Below are 14,243 nucleotides of genomic sequence, written 5' to 3' on the forward strand. Positions count from 1 at the left end.
TTCACCATGGACAGCATGAGCTCAGCTATACTGAATGGTCCAAGAAGCTGAAAAATAATGTCTCTTGGTTCTAGCTGTCAAAGTACAATCAACTCAAACTCACTTTATTTAATATTTTTTGGAAGTTTGTGGAGGTGACTTTCAGTAATAAAGTCTGACCATTGTAACTTACAATTCTACATTCAGTTTTGGAAATACTGAGCTTTTTTAAAAAACAAGTGTACTGATGATTCTGTAATTAAACTCCAAATAGAACAAACTAATTTACCTGCTTTGTGGTGCCCCAGAAGCTTATAAGGTCTTGCACATGTTTTTTTCCTCTAAGCTGCTTCAGAAGCATGAGCTCCAAGTAGCACAACTGAACTTTTTTGGTCACGATCCATCAAACGCAATCCAACCTCTTCCGAAAAAAAGTAAGGGGTATTTTCAAGAATATTCACAGTCATATTTACCCCCAAATGCACCATATCGTAATTATTTATGACCAGATTTCTCTTCAGTACAACTGTCAATTGGCTTAGAAGGACTGTAGTTATATATAAAGTGTTTGAAATGTACGTATTTTAAAAAGTAAATGCATTTATACTAAAATATAGTAAATATATTAACAGATAAGAATGACTGTTCAAACTGGGTCATTTTTTTATTTTATTCTAGTCTTTGGGCAAGGACTTTTTTTTTTTTTTTTTGCCTGAAATATACTGAATTCACACTTTGTGGCATGAAAAAAACTCCTTGATGTTTTTAATTCAATTAAATTTTAACTTCTTCTATAAAATTTTATTGACTTTACCTTGTAATGGAGAGCTTGAATGTGCCCCAATCTACCATGACAAATTTATTACTGGCAAAGATAGTAATATTTTCTTTTAACCTCTGATTAAATTGGTATTAATTGAAGAAAGCCACCATCTACCTTTCAAATTAAGACAAGGTGCTATCATACAGTTCAGATTATACCGCTTATAATGAACATTTTAGATTTTATTAAGAAATGGAGATTTAAAATAGTGATCTTCTGTATTAAGCACCCTAATATTGCTAGAGGTTAGGAAGAGACTATTACTGGACATTGCAATAAAATAATTTGAAGAGGAGCATCTCTTTTTAATAGAACAATGCAGAACACATAGAAGGGGATCCAAGTGGCATCAAAGTATTCTGTTAGCTAAATAAGATAAGAATTTTGTTTGGTGCAGCATATATAGGGATAGATAAAAATGTCTATTTGTATAGTTATGTATATAAAAATTCACAGACTCACACATAAACAAACATACATAAAGATGTCTTTAGGGTGGCTTTCACAGTACACATAATAGGGTACCTATAATAACTAAATACTTATCACTAAAGAATGGGAACCACATTATTCTTAGCAACCCCTTATCTTTATAAAGTTTCTGGTTTAAAAAACCACCACAGAAATCGTTGTATATAGAGAGAAAAGTAAAAGTATCTGTAGCAACAAGTAAAATGGATTGGGTAGGTAGTTACTAGTTTATAGGCATTATATTAAGTATTATAAATGTTATACATGTAATATATATTGCTACATTACATGTTATACATGTAATATAACATATAACAAATGTCCTCAAATTTTTTGGCTTAAAACAATATATTATTAGCTCAATTTTCTATGGTTAAGCACTGTGGATCAGGCTAAGGTGAGAGGCTCCTCTGATGGTCTCAGCTGTGCTCACTAATGCAGCTGCGGTCAGCTTGTTGGTCAGCTGGGAACTGACTGGTTTAGCGTGGCCTAATTCACATTTCTGTTGGTTAGTGTTGTTAGTTGCTACCGGCTGTACTCTGAGTTGACAGGGGTCATTGGGCTACATATCTCCTACAAGATTGTTTGGGCTTATTCATATGAGGACAGTTGCAGTATTTCTAGGAGCAGGAAGAGCAGGAAGAGGACAAGGCCCAAAGCAAATGTACTTTATAAGTCTTTTTGCAACATGTTTGCTACTAGCCTGTTGGTTCAAGCAAGCCCTTGGACAACTCAAGGGTCAATATAAACTTTGTAAACTTAAAAATGTACAGCACAAGGAATATAGCCAATACTACTATAATAACTATATGTGGTGTGAGATGAGTACTAGATTTCTCAGGGTGATGACTTCGTAAGTTATTTAATGTTTAATCACTATGTTATACACCTGAAATTAATATAATATTGTATGCCAACTGTAATTGAAGATTAAAAATTATTAATAAAATAAAATCATGTGATTTAACATAGGTCAAAAGCCAAATATTTATGTCTAATGAAATATATTTAAGGACCCTATACATAAGACTATAAAATATTGGTGAAAGAAATTAAAGAGGACCTTTAATATCTAAGTAAATAGATATACCATGATTGTTAACCAAAGACCCCAAATTGAAATAATCAGTTCTCCCAAAATTGATGTATAAATTCAAATATAATCTCATTTAAAATCTTAGAAACTGATTTTTGACTATTTATTAAAAGTCAACAGATATTCACAAATAACAAAGGACATTTTAATGAATAACAAACTTACTGGACTTACACCAGGTTACAAAAGACCTATTATAAAGCTGTATCAATTCATGCATTTAGTTTGTCATGATGATAGATAAATTGATCAGTGAAACAAAATGGAGAGTGTAGCAATAGTGTTACACATACACACCAGATTTATGACAAAAGTGACATTAGTACAATAGGGATAAAGTCTTTTCAGTAAATTGTGCTGGTTCAATTGGATATCTATATACAAAAAACTTCATCTTGTTGCCTGTCTCACATTATACATAAAAATTAATTCCAGATGGATTGCAGATTTACACGTAAAAGGTAAAACAATGGTGTATTTCAATGGAAAACATAAGAAAATGATTTTTACATTTTCTTATTACTATTGGAATAGTAAAATTTGCTTAACAGGACACAAAATACACTAACTATAAAAAAAAATAGTGATCGATCCTATGTGAAAATATGTAATATAGTCCATCAAAAGACACCATAAAGCAGGTAAAAAGTAACCAATAGAATTAGAGAAGTTTACATATATACAACAAATGACTTGCATCTAGAACATAAAACAAAATTTCTACATATTAGTAAGGAAAATACTGAAAACCTAGGACAAAAATTGGCAAAAGATTTGAATAACCATTTCAAAAAAGGACATATAAGTGGTTACTAAACATAAGGAAAAACACGCAATTGTAGTATTCATCAAGGGACAGTTAGATAAAACAATGATTTGATACCACTACATGCCTTTCAGAATGGCCCAAAGAACAAAGAAAATTGCAGATTTTGATGAGCAACTGGCACCATCTGACATTGTGATGAGACTTTAAATTGGTACAACCACTTTATAAAACTGGCATTAATTAATCAAACTAAAGAGACATCACTTATGATACAGAAATTCCAGTTCAAGGTACATATTCAACAAACATGCTATATGTTCAGCTAAACCTTTTACTAGAGTGTTCATAGAAGTGTGCGTGCTCACTCGTTCTCTTGCACGCTCCCTCTCTCAATCTCTCTCTTTTCCTCCCTCCCTCTCTTCAGTCCTTTTTAATTCCAGTTCAAAGAGGAATCTATCAAATTTTTCATCATCCAATGGAATGGATTAATATTGTGTGGAATATCTACGTAATGACTGAATAGTGGTGATATGATTTATTAAAACTATGCAACAACATGGGTGGATTTAACAAATGTAACATTTAGTGAAATAAGTAAAAATAAATGTTACTTACTCTATATTTGTTTTTATGTAAAGTACCAAGACAGGTAAAACAACCTATATAATTACGTGTCTTGTCGACTTATCATGGGATAATGTTCTTTTTTGGCATCTGGTTGCTGATACATGTGTTTGTTCAGTTTTTATACATTTATGAATCTGTTATAGGTTTGATATGTGCATTTTCCTGTATGCATGTTATATTTCCATAAGAAGTTAACAAAATACAGAGAAAGATAAATACCATGTGATTTCACTTATGTGCAAACTCTAAGGAACAAAAAGAACAAACTAATCGAAAACAGACTCACAAATATGGATGACAATCTGGTGGCCAGAGAGGATGGGGGTTGTGGGACTGGGAGAAAGGGGTAAAGAGTGAAAGAAGTACAAATTAGTAGTTGATAGACGGTCATGGGGATATGGAGCATGGCATAGGGAATGCAGTCAGCAGTAATGTAATGGCTAGGTGTAGAGCCAGAGGGCAGGTAGAGTAATCAGGGAGATCATTTCAGAAACTATATAAATGTCTAACCAATGTACTACTGTATACTTGAAACTAATAATAAAATTAAATTTAAAAAAAAGTAACATGTTAAAATCAAGTGTTTACCTTCAGGAATTCAAGAATGGTTTAATAGCAAATGTATTAATATTAGCTCAACACTAACCCTTATTTAAACGAACAAACTTTTGAAAAATTATTTTCTTATTTTTCAATTTCAGTTGACATTCAGTATTATTGTATATTAGTTTCAGATATATAGCATAGTGATTAGACATTTATATAATTTACGAAGTAATCTCCCAATTAGTCCAGCACCCACTTGACACTATACATAGTTATTACAATATTATTGACTATATTACATCCCCCCAAAATTTAAAGAACTAGGAATTAACGTATATTTTTAAAAAATGATAACATATGTGCACCTCATTCCAGAAGTGGCAGTTTATTTCATAAGGAAATAGAGTATTCTTTTTATTAATAAAGGGTAGTGCTACATGTGAGAAACAATTAGAGTTGCTTTTTGAGGCCTCACAAATTGATTAGACTTAGCCAACAAGTTTGAGATAGCACTAGATTGGGGCACATTTTCCAAAAGCATTAGGGCTTGAACAACATAAAACCCTGGAGGAAAAGAGAACTCCATGAATAAATCATTTCCAAGAGCAAGAAAAGAAAAATGGCACTGAGCTGAGAATGCTCAGTTGTTTTTATTTAATTTACACATAAATGATTAGAGATGCATTAGGAAACATGTCAGAGAGAGGCCCAGAATGACTTATGTTATTCTTCCTTTATAGGAAAGAATCAGAATCAATATGAAAATGCTTACAATGTAAAATTAAGTGAAATAAATGGAAGGTAATTTTTTAAACATAATAATATATCAACTATATATCAATACATGTGCACAGCATTTGAAAAATTAAGTTGTCTTATGTTAATACATAGCACATTGCTTGCTACAGATCAGGAATTCAGTAAAGAATATTTGAGTAAAGGATTAATAAAGAGGTTTTATTACCAAGATAGATAACAAGGACCTAGAATCTCCTTAGAATCTTATTTCAAATTGCTCTATACTTTCTACACATTTATCTTTTAAGATTAAATTTTCACACCTTTAATATCTCCCTGAAAGGCAATTATAAAATTTGAGGAAATGAGTTCACATTTGCAGAGTGTCCTTAGCAATCCCTCATCAAGTGTGGGGAAATTGGAAAAGTAGGGGGGGCAGTGCATTCAAGTGATAGTCAATTAAATTGAGTGAATAATCATCTAGATCACATTTAAACTAATTTGAAAATGGCAGGAGAGGTAAAAAAAAAACACAAAATAATTGAAGGGAGAAAAAGATATAGAAATGCAAAAGATTTTGCATTCAGAATACATTTCTATTGGTCTTTCAGTCTTATTTTCCTTTAAATTTTGAAGAAATTTAATGATAATTTTTTAATTAGACAGTTAAGGATTTATAATAATTAATTGAGGCATAACTGAATTTTATTGTAATTTGGGAATATTGTATCTTTCCGGTGACTCTTTTTTCACCTAGTCAACTACTACAGGTTTATTTAACAAATATTTGTGAGTGGCTTTTATGTGTGATGCACTGGGCTGTTTATTGGCACACAAACAAAATATTTGCATGACCTGAAGAAAGGAATGGTTTTATGGAGGAAATAGAAACATTAAGTACTAAATATGTAAATATCAATATCTTTTTTGACCGCATGTTCTTTATTAACATTCTCATAAAATTAGCATTTTTTTCATAAAGTTGGATCACCCAAGAACAAGTACTATAGCAGTCTATTAAAATATGTGTTTATGAATATGCTTAACATTTAAGTTATTAGAATATGTCTTATTTGTTTTTATATATTTATTATTGTAAAATATGACTTACAGAAGACAATGATCACATTTTTTATTATTCTTATACTCTGTGCATAACAGAATATGGTCCATAACAACTGTTCAATACGTCTTTGCTACATTTTGGGAAAATTGATATACTCTTAATGGCATTAAAACATAAGGCAAGCAGGTATGAAAGAAGAAAGAAAGTGATATTTCATTGTTGACCTAGTGATGTTGGACATCTTTTCGTATGCCTTTTGGCCATCTGTATGTCCTTCTTGGGAATATGATGATCTGTTCAGCTTTTGATATTTTTATTTAAAATTTGTTTATTGAAGAAATACTTATTAAGCACCTAAATATAATATAAGGGAGAGAAACACAAATAATGGCTGGTGAGGCTGAAAATAAATAGTCAAGAAGATAGAAAACGTTGTATGCTGTAACAAGAGTCAATAGAGATGAAAATGGAGTTCTCTCATTTGTGGCAAAGGGATGTAATTCCAGTATTTAGGAATCTAACATTTAAGTGAGCAAGAAATTGCTATTACCTGTTTTAATCAAAATCTCTTGCTTTTGTTATTTTTGTTGTTAACAATAGTAATTATTTATAATACAAAATTGAAAACAGCCACTTAGGAAATTTGATTATTTCTAGTTGAAGAGTCAGAAGTTATTGAAAAGGAGCACAGTAAAATTGGCAGTGGATTGAGTTTACTTTGAAAAGCACAATGACAGGTTTTTGAAAACTCCATTAGTCTTATTTCTTGATATAGAAATGTATTTTCTTTAAAAGCCATATAAAATCACGTACGTGCTATCTTTTTTCTTCATTTTAAACTAGAATTGTTTTTCTTACAAAGATTACTTTGGTCTAAGTACTTGTCCAATTAAAAAGAAAAAATATATATAATGTTGCTCTGCATTCCATGGATTCTGTTCCAAGTTATTCTGGAGATACTTCAGAACCAATTTTGAATCATGTTTACATAATCTGCCAAGTGCATGCTGATGTAAAATCAGTGTACTGTGTGCATATAATTTAACAGCCTTAAGCTAAAGAACTTAAGATTTGGTTAGCTTCAGTGTCACAAAGAGGAGATATAAATAGATTTAATTGAAAGTTACATAGATATTTATAGATTTAATTTAAATGTTATAAGTTAGCTAAATCTAAATTTTAAATACAACGAAAAGTGTATGAAATATTTAAACGAACCAGTTTTAAGTCAAACAAGTGGTTATTAAATCTATCTCAAAGGAAAATTAAGGTAAGGCAGATATAGGTACAAGTCTAGGTATAGCAATAGATACAGTTACAGGTATAGATATATAGGTATGGTACAGATATAGCTAAAAAAAGAAATTTTCACAGTAGAGATAATTCACAAGTAATCAACCAAGTAATTTAAGCATCCTAATGTTTATAAGATTTCAATAATATATTTAGCCACATTAACATTTTTACAAATAACTATCCACTTCTAATCACATATAAACCATAAAAAAAAAACTGCATGAAGCAAGATCCATTTAATTATCTTACAGACAAAAAAATTGAGACATACTCATTTTAATTTTTCCCTTAGATTCCTCTACCTAATTTTGAACTCAGAAAACCCATTTTATGACTACTCTATGATATTACATCATAACTTTAGAATAGCTTGTGTTGCAATTTGAATCACCCTTTTTAAAAATTTTATTATAAAATACACTTACAATTTAGATTTTTATACTGTAGTCTCTATCTTTTCTCAGTTTCTCTCATCTGGAAATCCTGTATTATTATTTGGTTTTATTTCCTAATTGTGAATTTTTGGGGGGAAGGGGGTGGGAATAGAGATATGAAAACACTCATGTTCACAGAATCTGACTTCAGCAAACATTATCAAGATTCTATATATGTTTAAGAAAATTTTTTTCTTTTTAAAAATTAAAGCAGCATAGATATGGTTGGTGTTCACTATCTTTTATGATCCCTTTTCTGTTCTTCTTCTGTAAAGGTACCTGGCTTATTATGTCTGTTTATCACTCTCATGTATATTTACTAAATATGCATTAATCTATAAGTGTATTGTGGGTTGGCAATTTATGTGAATGATAACATAATGTTCTTACTACCCTGTAGCTTTCTTTTATTTTTAATTTCAAAGTGCAGTGTTTTTAATAATGCCAAAATAGCCAGCCAGTTATTTACCAGTTATTTGTAATAACTGGAAATATGGCTTTAGGGCACTTTGTAACTGTCTAATAATTTTTTTGCTTCCTTTTTTTTTTTTTTTTTTTTGACTTTTTAATTATTTTTTTAGTTTCAGGTTTACATCATAGTGGTTAGACATTTATATAATTTACAGAGTGATCCCCAATTATCTAGTACCCCTCTGGCACTATACATAGTTTTTACAATATTATTTATATTCCCTATGCTGTACTTTACAGCCCTGTGACTATTTTGTAACTACCAATTTTTACTTCTTAACCCCTTCACCATTTTCATTCTGTCCCCCAAGCCTCTCCTATCTGACAACCATCAGTTTGTTCTCTATATCTATGAGTCTGTTTCTGTTTTGGTTATTTTGTTCTTTAGATTCCACGTATAAGTGAGAGCATAATGTCCTTGTCTTTCTCTATCTGTTTCACTTTGCATGATACCCTCTGTGTCCATCCATGTTGATGTGAATAGTAAGATTTCATTTTTTTTTTTATTGAGAAATATTCCATTGTACATTTATACCACTTCTTCTTTAACCAGTTGTCTATTGATGGGCACTTAGGTTGCTTCCATATCTTGGCTATTGTAAATAGCAAGCAGCTTCTTTTTTTAAATTAAGTATTCTATTTTTGAAATTTATCCTTTTTATATATGTAGCTACCATTTGTTTGTGACAATATTACAATTTATTCTGTTGAAGGCCATTTACTTTCTTTCTAATTATTTGCTTTAAAACAAAAAATGTTACAATAAATGTAGTTACATATACTTTCTTGTGCATATATGCAAAAGTTTCTCTAGGTCATCAGTCTTGGTACTGTACATTTAGAGGCAAAGGAATTTTTCCAAAGATTGTTTAGGAAATTAGTTTCTAGATAATCAAATTTTGCCTTAAATTACATTGGGTTAAAGTTATGCTAGCGTTCCTTTTTCAGCTTTCTATTCAGACTTGCCCTTTTTCGTTTCGTAGAGAATGGCACATTTCTATTTTTGATGTGTTGAGAATTTTTAGATTGATTAGAGGTTGACATTTGAATGAATATATTTTTCTATATGTAATATATGTTTGCATACATTTAATTGGTGGAAAATTAAATGACTTGATTTAGTTTTGATAACATTTTCTAACATTTACTTAATTTTTCATATTTTATTGACTGTTATAGGCTCTATCTGTAGTTATAGCCTTCTTTAATTCTTCAATGTTAATTTCTGCCTTTGTCAGAAAATTTTGTGAAACTTGAAAATAAGTAAAATAAGTGTTCTTTCAATTGTTAGACTTGCACGTTTTATAGATTTATTGAATGTGCTTTTTTGCAATTCTGTAGAGGTAGAGTATAACTTGTAGATTTCTATCTGTTAGCGATACCAAGAATATCTGATGAGAAAGATAACTCCAAAGTTTACAGTTTATGTCTCTATGAGTCAATAACCAGAAATCTTATCCTAAAATTCCTGTGTGAAATTGCCTATTCATACACAGCTCCTTATATACACTTTGGAAAGTTGTAACATCCTAATAATTCCCTTATTAATTTGTGAGTTGCAGAAAATCTTTTACATTTTCATTTTATATTTACATTGGGGTAAAGGTTTTAGCTTTTTAAAACTATCTTTTAATATCTTCATTTTCATATAAGATATTATGAGATGATTTTCTATTTTATTAAACAAAATAAAATTAAAATTGGTTGTCTGTAAAGCTTGTTTAGTAAAATAGAAAATTATGTCATTCTTTCTTTTTTTCTAATGCTATGATTGTTGTAACTAACTGAACTTGACACAGTTCCCAAGAGATGAGCCTTGAGCATTTAGAAATGCTTGTTGCTACAGGAACAGAGAAGGATTGCCTAACCCCCAGAGAACACTCTCTTGCTCTCTCGAGGAATCTTCCTCTTTTGGGTTTCCAGATGCTTCTATTCTCATAAAATGTCTGTATCTGGAATGTAACCACACTATGTTCAGAACAGAAATATAATATCTATATGTTTTGTATGGGTAAAAAAATTATAGCAGATAACTGACTGTATGCTATCTAAAACTGAATTAACAGTTTATTCTTTATAGTTTAATTAAATAAAAATAAACTCATACAACCAACTAACTTTTTTTTTTCAATAAGTTTCATAGCAGAATAGTTTGTTAAACCCATTTTTAAAATACTGACAATCACTCCATAGGAACAGTGATTTATGCCTGTGGATTGTAGAAGGGATGAATTCATTTATTTCACCAACTTTGATAGTCTGGAAGACAGAGAAGAGTTCCGAATGAAGTTCCAATGTTAATAATAAAACAGAACCCCTACTGTCCATTCATTTTAAAGACCATATTATGATTGGATCAGCAAGAAGACCTATTAAACTTCAGCAAAATGAAATAATACAAAAACAAAGAAGTAACTTCAGCAAAATGAAATAATACAAAAACAAAGAAGTGAAAAAATTTCCAAAAATTAGATCTGTTTCTCTCAGATTATAATTGAACATCTTTAATACTATAAAAAAATGAATTGAGCATTTAATGTTTCTATTTAACCCTGATTTAGAAAATACAATGAGAGAATTTAATTTTTGACTAGAGTATGCACCTGAAACAGATAATCGTGATACTGTAAAGTCCCACTATTAGAGGTAATTTGTAAAGGAAAAATTATTCAACCTTTAACTGATGCTAGACTCTTAAATGATTCGATTTAAAAAGTAGTTTCTTATTTTCACTAATACGTCTTTTTTGATTGTTTCTATTCTAGTTTCTAATCTATCCTTCACATCAAAAACTGATACTCTCGGGACAGGATATTGTTGGGGAGGGGAATTCCTGTCCTCTACCCTTAAGATCTTTGGACTAGATACAAGAACAGATTAAGGAAAAAATAATTTAATATATGCACATGGGAGAATCATAAAGGATACTAAGAAAAATGATAAACCGGACATATATTATATTATACTTGCTAAAAAAGGAAAAAATAAATTCGTGAAGAAATTGACAGGACAAAAGAAGTTAGCGCTAATTAGAAAGGAATCTAAGCAAGGGTTAAGTATTCATTAGTGAGGAATCTAAACAAAATTTGGGTTTGGATAGCAAATTAAGAGGCAACAAAGTTGGTTTATACAGACTTTCCAACTTTGGGCTGTTTGGTGATAAAGAGTGTCTCCAGGTACAAGAAGGATATCTTTCACATGGGAGATTTATCTCCTGCTGTTAGGTGGACAGAAAAATCAGAGTATTCTTTTTGTACTGGCAATTTCTTAAATAACTTTGACCCAAAATAATCAACATCAACTCAAAATATGTGAGATATTTAGGGGTGGGCTGCTCTGGGCCCTGACAGTTACCTCGACTTAAATTTCCCTGGAAGTTTCACATACTAAAAGCTGGGCTGGCAGGTGCGGAGAAAGAAAACAAGTTAGAATCTGAGTGGTAAGAGATCTGAAAAGAAAAAAAAGAACATAGATTAAAATGAGGATGAACATATAGGAAAAAAAAAGTCAGAGTACATTTCTTCATACTACATTAAATCAGTCTCTCATCCTTGGGAATAAGCCAGTCCAATAAAATGCATTATCTTCATTTACTTAATGGGAAACAATCTTTTAATAGATTTATTAGATTCTACTTGTCCTGTTTGGTTTACATAGAAGCAATATTTTTCATTGATGGTTGCATAAGCTCTGGCTGGCTGGTCAGTGTGTCTAAGGCATACTAACTCTGGTTTACAACAGAGACTAAACTGTTAATTTCTGACTGGAGTATTTCCAAAGTTTGCAGAATGGTGTTGAACTCTTGTTCTATTACCATGGAGAGATTTAAGATCTGTTTTTCCAATTTATAATCTCCAATGCTGGGGAATAAGACTTTCAATGTTGAAAAGAACTTGGTGTTCTGATACATAGGAGGATTTTCCATAATTTCTTGACTGGCATATTTATGTGACACAACTTTATGAACAAAGGAGCCCAGATTTGTAATTCAACTGATATTTAAGTTGGAGTATTTGGTAAAAGTATCCAAATTCATGTCATTCTGACCATTTAGTTGGAAACCCTGTATATACTTTTTTTGTGTGTTACATAAAATAAAAGACCAGTGTAATTTACAGACAAGATTAAAGTAGAATCTATAATTCCCAGGATCTGAAGATTTCACGATTTATGTTATTATCTATATACTTCCAATTTCCATATGCTCCTGTCAGGCAGTGAGAATGGAACAGATTGTAAAATAACTGTTATAGACAGCCTGTAGTCTGGTTGGTTTGGGCAGCTATAAAGTTTAGTCCTGTAACCTGGCCAGGTAAATCCAGATTTTCAGTCCATCCATATGTAGTCTATGGTATTGGGTAGCTTAATCAGGGAAGCAGCTGCAATATCCCAAGTTGTATAGGGTGGCTTTTAACCCACTCAAAATATTTGGTGATTTGGCCGATGTGCGTGCCAAAAAAGGTAGTGCTAAAGTTAATTTTAATGTCCTTAAGAGGTCTATAGATGTCACCTGTGAAATCAAACCATAGAGTTTGATCGTAATATTATTCTAGTAAAGTCCTGGGTCATATCTGTTTTTAATGCAAAAGAAGAAATTTTTACCCGTTGTCTTTATCTGAGTAAAAGACGGTCCTTGAGACTCTATAGAGTTTTCTGCAGGCCTGGATAACTCATTAGAAGAGGAGACAGAGTGACATTTGTCTTGTAGTAGATACCATACCCTGTTGTTCATTTATCTTCTGTATCTAGTCCACCAGATGTTCACATCGGCAGGAATGAAGACTAGTTTAGATTCTTTTGAAATAAATGAGATGTTGACATAACCAACAATCAGATTGATTAGTTAACATGGCCAAGATTTGTAAATTGACATAAGGGGGCATTTGGTCTGTGTCCAATCTGTTGAAAAGGAGAGGGTTAATTAGAGCAAGACTTAGGTTGAAAAGAGACTATAATGGAAACACAGAGAGGGAAAGTAGCTTAGAAAGCGACAAGAACTCTCTAGTCAGCCGTCTAATAAATGATTAATAAATGGGGAAAAAGTGTTCATTAATTTCGTGTGTGTGAATGTGTGTGTTTTGTTCTGTTTTTTAAAGGAGAAGGGAATAGGTGAAAGTGAAGTTTCTTGATCCATGATCTTGGGAACAGCTGTTTACATCATGGTGCCACTGGCTTCTGGGACCCGGTGATTGGCCCTGGAAATCCTTAGTTTAAGGTGACCTGTGGAAACCACCTCCCAATTGTCTTGTTTTGTTTTTAACTTTTTTTTTTTTTTGGAAATAAGCTTAGACTTACAGAAGAGTTACAAAAATAGTACATAGACTTTCTATATATCTTCCACTCAGTTTTCACTAATGCATCTTACATACCCAAGATACAATTATCAGAAATTGACAGTGATACAGTACTATTAACTAAAATGCAGACTTTATTTAGATTCTGTCGGATTTCCCATTAATGTCCCTTTTCTGGCCCAGGAGCCAGGCACAATCTCATTGCATTTAGTCTTCTCCAATGTGTGACAGTGCCTCAGCCTTTTCTCCCACCCAGTTGTCTTTAGAGTGATGGTCTAGGACTATTTTGTTATGGCTTAGATGAATTCGGGAGGGTCTTTAAAAAATATTTTGATGACAGTGTAAATAGTTAATAATACCTTAAAAAATTCTTTCTAAAGATGTTACAGCATATCTTTTCTTCTAAAAATATAGAAGTTTTTTGATTGAAAAGAACAGCAAAGCGTGTCAGTTGGTAGAGGCTATACCTCTTTTACCTGTTGACGATATGCTTCAAGTATACTATTTAATTCTTGTATATAGTTAGGGTATCAAATTATTCACTTAAATTACTATAATATTTGTTTAATCCAAGAATGGAAGGTTTGGAGATGCCAGTAGGCATTGGGTATTATTTCAAAAGAGGGTCAATCC

This window comes from Pteropus alecto, unplaced genomic scaffold (assembly GCF_000325575.1).
Source record: "Pteropus alecto unplaced genomic scaffold, ASM32557v1 scaffold76, whole genome shotgun sequence".
NCBI classification, from domain to species: Eukaryota; Metazoa; Chordata; class Mammalia; order Chiroptera; family Pteropodidae; genus Pteropus; species Pteropus alecto.